Source organism: Schistocerca gregaria, chromosome 1 (assembly GCF_023897955.1).
Source record: "Schistocerca gregaria isolate iqSchGreg1 chromosome 1, iqSchGreg1.2, whole genome shotgun sequence".
In the NCBI taxonomy this organism is placed as follows: domain Eukaryota; kingdom Metazoa; phylum Arthropoda; class Insecta; order Orthoptera; family Acrididae; genus Schistocerca; species Schistocerca gregaria.
This window is the reverse complement of record NC_064920.1, coordinates 103,908,962-103,918,592: the sequence shown is the minus strand read 5'-3', so window position 1 is coordinate 103,918,592 and position 9,631 is coordinate 103,908,962. Positions and strand designations below refer to the sequence as shown.

At 42.3% G+C, this 9,631-nt stretch overlaps 1 long non-coding RNA gene across 1 annotated transcript in view; it reads right to left on the bottom strand.

The window, feature by feature from the left end:
- Positions 1-307: 307 nt before the first annotated feature.
- The window catches only part of LOC126334327 (uncharacterized), a 40,349-nt gene continuing 31,025 nt past the window's right edge, over positions 308-9,631 (bottom strand). Inside the window, exon 3 of the long non-coding RNA XR_007564700.1 lies at positions 308-2,199. This is a non-coding gene — a long non-coding RNA (uncharacterized LOC126334327). The remainder of the gene's footprint in view (positions 2,200-9,631) is intronic.

Below are 9,631 nucleotides of genomic sequence, written 5' to 3'. Positions count from 1 at the left end.
GGTTTTCACAGTTCAGCTGATCAGCAGGGTGTGTGTTGACATTTGTGTGAATTTGTTTTTAAGAAAATGAGTGATTTTGTTGATGGTTTTGATATGTCTGCGTAATCAGAAGAAAATAATCATCAAAGTCTAAAAACAATTCGTTGGACTGTTCAATTAACCAAAACAAATTCTCCAATTATAACACCAACACAAAACAGTGATCCGTCTTCGAATCACATCTACATACAAGAATATAGAGAACAGCTGAAATAATTTCCTACTAGTCTCCGCCAGAGATTTCCCCTATATACCAAGCCTAATCCAGAGATCAGCGAGAAGATACAAGTCAGGCTGCTGGGGTGACATCTGTCCATGTCTTATGGCGGTCGATGAACTGCCGAGTGCCGGCCTTTATAGAGCTTCGGCGGATGAGTACCTCGGAACTGTTTTTCTATCATGTGGTTTGACGTGTGAAAATAGTTCCGGGATCTGCAGCGACCTCTTCCTTAGGTTTATGTGGGCCGGTAGAGCCCCTGGTGGCCGCTGGTGTCTTTGCTGTGGGGTAGTTATTCTGACTGTTCATCAATATTGCCTGTTGGTTGTGTAGTGCTTCGGTGTGCCTGCAAGGCGGGCTACCCGCGGCTACAAGCTGTCAGTTTGGTTGCTGATACTCTAGGCGCGGTGATGTCTGGTGGACAAAGCCACAGCAGGCTTAAACAAATAACGTGTGAGTAATTGGAATACTTCAAATTCTGCGAGAAATTGAACTCATAGCAGCAGTTAAAAATAACCAGAATGAGACCAAGGGTAACAGTCCCTGCTGGAACAGAAAGTAGTGTCCTGACAAGTAGGAAAGTAATGTTCCCAAAAGAGAAAGTTAAGAACATTAAAAGTATCATTTAAGCAATATTATGAAATAAAAACCGTGGTGGCACTAATTGTTAGCACGTACACGGAAAGCTTGGTGAAACTGACTAACTGGTGTTTCAAGGTTTGAAAAAAGAAAATGAAAAAATCCCTTTCACAGTGATGTGTATGTGTGTTACACTAGTCTGAACTGTTTCAGTTTGATAGGCCTCTGTCATTGAGTTACTTGGGACTTTCGCTGGAGATATGGCAACTATATGTAGGTGCCTCTTCAAACACTGCAACTTTTCCTGCAGTTGCCCAACTCTTTATAAAACATGGCTACCTCGCTGTTTCCAGATGAAAATGTCAAGTGCAGTGCAGAGTCCAGAGCAGCTCCACCAGCGCAGTGCAGAGATGCAGGAGAGATGGCAGGAGCTGCTGAGGAGGGCCACCGCCGACAGCCATCGGATTTGGCTGCAGAGAGTGGCAGACCTGCCAAAGGCTGAGCAGCTGCTCAAGGACTGGACTCGAGAATTGGAGGCCTTCGTGAACTTCATCCAGAGGTTCTGGCCCCGACGAAGACTTCCTTGAACGAATGCCTCCAGCTGTGGGAGACCAGCAGCACACTGACCAGCAGGAGTCCCCTACCGAGGGGGGGGGGGGGGGGGGGGGGGGGAAGCAGGGCAGCAGCAGACTCCCCCAGGGCAGATCTCCATCCAGAGGTGCACTGCCGATAACTCTGATCCTGATGAAGACTTCCTCGAAGTAGAGCACCCGGCTGTGGGAGGACAGCAGCAAAGTGACCAGCAGGAGGCTCCTGTCAGGGGGTGGCAGTCTCTACGAAGGAGGCCAGCCGTCAGGTAGAGGGTGGGCAGGCGGTGTCTGCGTCTGGTGGCTCTGCTGAGGAGGACATTGGCAGCATTCCCACGGAGCATATGCTACTAGTGGTTTCTGTAACAGCTAGCAAACGAAAATAATGATGTGTTCACGACGTGTACTACTATATGGTTTAACGCGGTGGTTTTGTTAGCTAGACCTGTTTCTATTGCTAGTAGAAAATAAATTATTTTCTTTTTTTAAGTAATACTGATTTAGTTATTTTCTGGGCAAATCCCTTCGCTTTCCTAGTTCTGAGAAAAATGTTACTTATGTCTGACACCAAAGTGTTGGCAATAACAAAGAAGTGTCGCAAGCGAAGGGTGATATGCAGATAAGGTATCTCTCCAGCATACACAATTCCTAACTCGCTGGTCTTGAAGTTCCTAATCTTGATGGTGGTGGTGGTGCTGCTGCTGCTGCTATGGGTCGCGGCCAGTCGGCGTGGAGCTTTTGTCGTCTTCCCCTAGAGGCCGCTGCCGTCGCGTTGTCCTGGAAAGAGATCCGTTAGCTTTAAACTGGTTGACGTCTTCACACAGTTTTTTCCTCTCTTTCGTTTCCGACTGACGAACCTACACTTAATTATGCCGAAAATACGTATAGGGTACTTCCCCTTCTCGTAGAATTGTGACATTGGACAAAAAGCGTGTTTCCACAGCGAAAATAAAAGATAAAGTACTAAAGTCGTTAGTTTGTAACTATCACATTGTTACCTGTCTGTTCAGGCATTTTTTTCTCAGGAAGGGGTAGAGGTATCAAGTTAAAATTTATGACAAAGAGTCTATTGAAGTAGTATAAAATTCAAGCTTCCAGTAAGGTAAGCATTTGGGCTCTAACACATTTAAGCCTCAGTCTCGTGAGCGTTTATTTAAAGGCGTCGTACAGCACAGTTGGTATTCGTTCATCTGCGAACCTCTGCAGTCGTCCACTGGAGGCTGCTGAGTATGGCGTGCCGAAGTCGTCCTCTGCTTGCCGCTAGCAGATACCTATAGAGACCCTGCACTGTGTATGAGAGGTTGCATTTTGTGGAGCTGTTTCTGTACCGAAAAGTCAAATGGTAGGGCGATTGGTAATCGACCTTGCTAATGTTTCACAAATGGTTGATATGAAGTAAGGAGGAACTCTTGATGGTCAGGATGGTATCTGTGTAGAGAGTGAATTAATCCCATGATCCCTGGTATGTGCTGTGCAGAAGTATTGTCACCGTTTAGATACGGATACTGTTTCAGCGCCAGCACAATATTATGATGCTAGTGATGATAATGACAACTAGCTGCAAGTGGTAGTGCAACGGCGAGTTCGGGAAGATAGAATGAAAGCAGTAAAAGTGAATTTCAGCTTTTTACTGATAAGTTTTTAACACTGAAGTGTCATTATTTGATGACAACACACTGAAGAACAGCACAAGGTATACGACGATTATCACTTCAGAGGTTTCAGTACATGTGACGACCTCTGGAAACAAGGCTCTAAGTGAACGCTAAAAGCAACATTAAAAGAGTACAGGGCAAAGATTAGGTAATACAGTTTTCGAAAGAAATCGTACGCTGCAATTCAGTGTGTTAGCATGTGATGTGGAAGATTGAGGTAGAGCGAGACTGTGGTACTTACGTTCAACAGTGGACATTGGACGTGGCCAGCAATGTCGAGTGTATAAAGTGAGATTTATTACAATTTTTTAAAAAAAGGAGTTTAGGATAACATCAGGCAGAGTAACCACTAGTGCAAGGAGGAAAATATGACAAAGATGATACGACTTTAAGAGCTCAAACATTTGTTGCTGAATTCAATGCGCTAATCACGACAGGAAACATCAAAATGGGTTCTGTACGGAATTTTGATCATAATCAGTTAAACTATGAGCTTCCTTTTTGATGGGACGCTATCAATGAAAGGAAATAGTAACAGTATCGACTTCATGTAGCAGTATAGAACACGGCAACACTGTCGATGATGCTACAGCAATTGAACGATTGGGATACAATATATATATATTACTCGAATTCGGGACCTATGCCATTCGCGGGCTATTGCTCTACCATCTGAACTACCCAATCACGACTCACACCCCGTCCTCACAGCTTCACTTCTACCAGTACCTCGCCTCCTACCTTCCAAACATTACAGAAGTTCTCCTGTGAAACTTGCAGAACTAGCACTCCTGAAAGGAAGGATATTGGAGAGGCATGGCTTAGCCACAGCGTGGGGAATGTTTTCAGAATGAGAGTGTCAATCTGCAGCGGAGTGCCCTCCAAATGTCTTCATAGATGCAAATGTGATCTGGAAGATTGTGAAACAACATTGAGACCTATTTACTCTCAGTTTCGAATCTAGATTTATCGACGAAGTAACTACTTCTTTATGACTCCTGGTGTGGACATAAGGATGAACAAGGGCTACTGGACACAGCTAGGTGTAGCTACAAGAATCAACCCACCTGCAAGTACAAAAATGTATAGAGCCTCTGGACGTGTATTTTTTCACACACAAAATGTATGTCAAGAGAATAAATTTGCGAGTCTACTTTCGCATTACAGATTCTTTATGATGAAAATGCATTCTCTTTCTTTACGTGTGCCGAACCAGTGAACAACTTCAGAAGTACCATTGACACGGTGCTCAGTACTGATAATATTGAATATGCAGATACAACCTATGATCAGCTTGATTTTATTTCATTGTGCGTTTTGTAGGTGTTAATATTGAAGGGTACTTACGGAATGAGGTAGAATTCGAAATGTTTGTTGCACACTGTCAAAATGCGATTATTTTGTATTACTAAGCATTAATAAACCATGTGTATCTTAACTCAGTGCGTATTTGGGAGTGTGTGGGACTGCAATCCGTGGTTGATTGATTACGCACATTAACCAGCCTTTGGCTAAATTGGCAAAAAAAGAATGCACCACCTGATTCAACCTGCGCATGGAATCAGCAGAGGTGTTATGTTTCCAATATTAATGTTTAAATTCAACTCAATATGAACAGAACATTTTATTCAAGAGATGAATTCCAGAGATGCAAGAATATTAACATGCTATTTAACTCAGTTGCTGGTGCCTGCTTCACTATACAGGATTAACAGAATTAACATAAAATATCTAATCTTACAGCTCGTGGGCAATAAATAGCTTGCAAACTGAGGATAGTGGGCTGATTAGGTACACACGCATTTCGATATTCGCAGTAGGACAATACAGAGAGCGGAGAGGAACGAGAAGAATAGAAACCTACACCATGAACACACCACAGCAGGCAAAGAGGACACGCTCCGACAGCCAGACGCATCAATAATACAGCATTTAAAATTCACGGATTAAAATTAAATAATGAGGCACAACGTCAGACATAATTTAGATTAGAATAGCGATTGAGAACAGCCATGCGGGGTTCAACGAAAAGGACCACAGAGAAACACCGTGGGGGAATAGGTTGGTGTGCAGACAGATGCGAAAACGTCAAGTTACAAAAACGTTAGCGGTACCGACAAGAAACCGCAAGGTTAAGGAAACACGGGATACGGACTGGAGGAATCATCTTTAGTACTTCACGCTTCGAAATTGTAAGATGCAGCTCAACAAAGCGAACTCCCTACAGGCACCGAATAAAAAAATCCAGTTGCTGCTTATCATAAAGGACAATTTACCACGTGCTCATTGACGTTCGTTTGCACAATGAACTAATACTGGACACAGTTTCTAAGGAACACTTAAAACAAAAACTTACTCGCCACTTAAAATCAACTTTACTGGAGAATCTGCTCAACTCTTCTACACATGAAAAATCACTATTTACTTGCATTAATAGACAAAAATAGTATGACAACGAAAAGATGATCATTAGAATTTCACTCGCCTGTGACGTCATCTTCCATTATCCCCCTTCAGTTAACCTTTGAACAAAAATGTATTCATACAAATACCTAGAACTTTTTCTCACTCTCTGGCAGCCATATGGTCCAGTCTTTCTACTATCGACTCCCTGCCTTACTAATACCACACCCTCCTAAATGTCTTAACATTATATCAAGGAAAGGGTTGTGTCCTGAGAAAGTGTGTACGTTTTGTAAGTTAACTGTGACTGTGACATCCAGCCAATGACCAGATAAGAAAGCGCCAATTTCGACCGTAGAAACGAATAAGTAATGATAGTGCAGACGGTTTTCTCATCTGAATGTAGCATGTAGAGACCTAACTCTTATTCCGGATTAACGCAACTGAAGTGCCTGAATGTAAAATGTGAAACGTGTTAGAAATAAAACAGATCTGCAGCAAGGTGAACGAGTTTGAATTTCAAAGAATTAATATTTTCCTGTCAGAGAGATCACAGTTTGTTGTAATTGACGGAAAGTCATCGAGTGAAACAAGTGATTTCTGGCGTTCCCCAGAGTACTGTTATAGGCCCTTTGCTGTTCCTTATGTATATAAACGATTTGGGAGACAATCTGAGCAGCCGTCTTTGGTTGTTTGCAGAGGACGCTGTTTATCGACAAAGAAAGTCATCAGAAGATCAAAACAAACTGCAAAACGATTTAGAAGAAATATCTAAATGGTGCGAAAAGTGGCAGTTGACCTTAAATAACGAAAAGTGTGAGGTCATCCACATGAAGGCTGAAAAGAACGCGTTGAACTTCGGTTACACGATAAATCAGTCTAATCTAAAAGCCGTACATTCAACTAAATACCTAGGAATTACAATTACGAACAATTTAAATTGGAACGAACACATAGAAAATGGTGCTGGGAGGGCTAACCAAGACTGCGTTTCATTGGCTGGACACTTAGAAAATTTAACAGACACTGCGACTGTCCGAACTATTTTAGAATCCTGTTGCGCAGTGTGGGATCCTTACGAGATACGACTGACTGAGCTTCGAAGAAGTTCAAATAAAGGCAGCACGTTTTGTATTATCGCGAAATATGGGAGAGAATGCCACTGAAATGATACAGAAGTTGTACTGGACAGCATTAAAAGAAAGGCTTTCTTCGTTGCGACGGAATCTTCTCACGAAATTCCAATCACCAACTTTCTTCTCAGAATGCGAAAATATTTTGTTGCCGCCGACCTACATAGGTAGGAATGATCACAAAGATGAAATAAGGGAAATCAGAGCTCGTACGGGAAGATTTAGGTGTTCATTCTTCCCCCGCGCTGTACGAGATTGGAGTAACAATTGTGAAGGTGGTTCGATGAACCCTCTGCGAATCAAATGTGATTTTCAGAGTATCCATGTAGATGTAAGATCCCTATCTTGCATGTCCGCAAATGTATTTTAATTGTAAGCTCTATATGCGTGCATATATTATTGTATAGCTGCTAGTTACGAAAAACTTATTAAAATGTACACACTATATGCAACAGTTTCCCAGCTGCAGCAAACGCCACTGGAAAAGCGTAAGATTTCATTTGTATGTGAAATGAGTTCGCACTTTGGAATTTGAGAAGCTAATGAAGCTAAGGTAAGTCGAGGCAGTCTATTGCCACAGTTATATGGCAATGAAAAGAAAGCATTTAAAATGACTATTTAAAACTGCGAACGAGAGAGATTGTATATGGAGCAGAAGCTGGAATGAGAGGAGTGTGACCACCTCAGGACGACGTTATACGGGTAAATTATGGAAAATGATTTCAACGTGATTGGGTAAGGTTTTGGCTGTACAAAAAAAAAATCAGTTTATATTTTTGAGACAATATGTATCGACGGCTAAATTATGCTGGAAAAGATCAGTTGCAGTCACTCTCGTGCAAGACCTTTAATTCCAAAGACCTTAATTCCCTACCACGAAATTTGTTTACCTGCTAAGCGATACCGCCTAATGGCGACATGATTCGTTGCCCGTGAGGCGTGGAGGTACCACCGTCCTGTCTTCCCCCACCCTTTCCCCACGACAACCATTACCTAAGAGTGGCCACCACCCCTCTAGCGTCACTTTACAACCGTCTGGTGCACCAGGACACCACCACCCCGCTCCTCCAGCTCAGGTTCCTGATCACCGCGAAGTCCTACAACAACGCGCGTCGATGCTGCTATGGGCACATCCGTAAACTTGGCCATTAACCTTACCGAAGGCCAATACGCGTTGGCCCGACCAGCTACGAGAGTAAGCATTTCCAGTAGCCGTCACAGGAAATAGTTTCCCCATCACCGAAGGTCGGCTAAGTAGGTGAAGTTTTGTTTTATTTCTACGTAATAGTAACAGATTTTTGCTTACGCTGCTTGACATGCCGAGCAAGTATAGCAGGCCAATGGAGAGTCAACTCTCATCTGGAGCGTCGACCCCCGTCTTTGTGAGTGCAGACGCAGGTAGTTGTCGGACACTGATTTTAAAATAAGACTGCGGGGGTAAAGCATTTCCTACTGAATTCTTTTTTGGCTTTCAATTCCTTCAGCAGTTGTATGTATTTTGGTATGGTGTTTGTCCATACTCGTTCGAGTCCTTGTGGATTCAAAGAGAAACGCTGACTACTGTTTCAATAGAATGCGTGTGGCCGTGTGATGTCACCATACTAGGTTCCGATATCCTTAACTGCATGTGTTTGTAATTTACGGATTCTACTTATTTGAAGTGATGTGATATGGTGTCTGCAGTTCTCCGTTCGAGTCACACGATCTTTGATCTATGCTATCTCATAATATAAATTTCTTTTTCTTTGCTGGTCTTTACAGTATTTATTACGTCATTTCGTTGCTGCGTGTCTATTCCCTTCTATTTCCTTGACTTTTTGCCCTATTCTATCTTACGAATCCTATGTTTGTGTGTTTTGTGTGGTACCTCCGAAATTTCCATTAGGATTCTGTATCTCTCTTCTGAAGCATGTACAATACCTATTACTTTGTTCAGTATTCATCGACGTTCGTCCATATTATAAAGGGTCAGTGCCTGAGTACAGACTGTACAGCGGAAGCTCGTTTTATATTTCACAGCTACAAGGAACATTTCCGTGTGTGTATGAACTACCAGCGTATTTAATTCCCGTAAGTGTATTTTTATGTATATTGTAGCAAATGGACATACCGAACTTCTGACTTCTCACTAAGCATTCCTCATATCTTTTCCTCGGTACTGAAATATTTTCATTTAATAGTTTTTTTGTAATTCCAAACGCACATCTCAATGTTGATGTTTGCTTGGTTCTTCACATACAGGGTGTAAGTGCAATTACACGGAAGACAAGGAATTTCATTACAACAATTTTTATCCACATGAGGTGTTACGCTGCATCGATCCTGGATCACTACACATTTAACGTCGCTAGCTGCTTCCTGGCCTGTTAGCCATAACTTCGTAGAGTAACCTTAAAGCCTGTTCCATCCTCATGAAATCCACATTTTGCTTGTCTTCCAGTATGCGTTCCCTTTACGTCTTTATATTACGAATGGGCCTCCTCTTCGTGACCCCATTCTTACAATATGCTTCTTCCATTTTGTAGGCAATTACATTTTTTCCTCCAATCTTAATGTATTTCTTTCAGAATTACTAAATAACTGATTTGATCTTGAGCATAGGTATTACTGTGGATGATTCATTCTGTGTGTCTTGGCTGGCGTTCTATGTCTTGTACTACTGCTTGCTAAATCTGGTATCAAACGATATTTTATTTAAGGTTAATCTGTTTTTAAAATGCTGTTAAACAATACGACATAAATGAGGAAAATTTATTTTGTAGGAACTGCGGTCTGTGACGAGTTTTAAATCTTTTGACAGACGTTTATTAATGCTGTGTCGACTGGAGTATGCCCTGTTGCACGTTTTACTGTGCATTGTCAGTGTCGCAGCACTGAAGAATGGCGCTGTCAATCCCCAGTTTAAGACCGGGCTGCGCTATTTGGCTTTGGCTCTTGGAGTAGCGAGCTGTCGTAACTTGTTGCTGGGATTCGCGCGTGTGCGACGACTTCACATGTATGCCTGCAGACAAACTCATA